The 680-nt window shown below is 66.6% G+C and overlaps 1 protein-coding gene across 1 annotated transcript in view; it reads right to left on the bottom strand.

The window, feature by feature from the left end:
- NRXN2 (neurexin 2) overlaps positions 1–680 on the bottom strand; it is an 89064-nt gene that overhangs the window by 38451 nt on the left and 49933 nt on the right. The window lies entirely within an intron of this gene.

The following is a 680-nucleotide window of genomic DNA, read 5'->3' as shown; positions in this document are numbered from 1 at the left end:
CGCATGGGGGGGGGGGTGGCTGTGTGTAGGGGGGACATAGGGGCAGGAGGGGACGGGGCTTGGCCCCCAGGGTCCCGTCGCCTTGGAGCGGGCATCAGGGGGCCCCTCTACGCACCTGTATCCAGGGACGGTGCTCTCCGTGTCACATCTGCTGGTCACACGTGGAGCCGCGAGTGTGTGTGCATGGTGCCCCCTCCCCCTGCATGCAGGTATGTCGGTGCCCCAGGGCATGGGGCGTGCAAAGGGCATCCTCCTGTGGCAGGTGCACGTGTGTCATTTCCCCTCCCGCGCCAACACGCGCTCGTGTCACAAGACACCCCCTCCCCTTGTTTTCACAGGTCCGCCCCTAAATAGTGCCTTTATGTACGAATGTGTGCCCCCCCAGCTCACACGTACACGCCTCTTGTTGCCACCACCTGCGTGAGCAAGGCCTGGTCCACACGTGTCCGACCCCACGTGGCTCCGTGTTCGTGAGCCGTCACCAGCCGGCCACCTACCGTCAGGGCCAATCCTCCTCTCGCGGCCCCAGCTCTAGGCTGGCTGGGGGCTCCATGCCAGGCGGGAGACTCCCCCCCCTCGCAGTACAGGGCTTATGACACCCCATAGCTTGGCTGTCGCCGTGTCAATGCTGCCCTGGGGATTGGGGGGGCAGGACCATTGGGGGCGCCGGGCCCGCCCTG

This window comes from Alligator sinensis, unplaced genomic scaffold (assembly GCF_000455745.1).
Source record: "Alligator sinensis unplaced genomic scaffold, ASM45574v1 scaffold1302_1, whole genome shotgun sequence".
Lineage (NCBI taxonomy): Eukaryota > Metazoa > Chordata > Crocodylia > Alligatoridae > Alligator > Alligator sinensis.
Note: the sequence above shows the minus strand (reverse complement) of the source record. Positions and strands in the feature narration are given on the sequence as shown.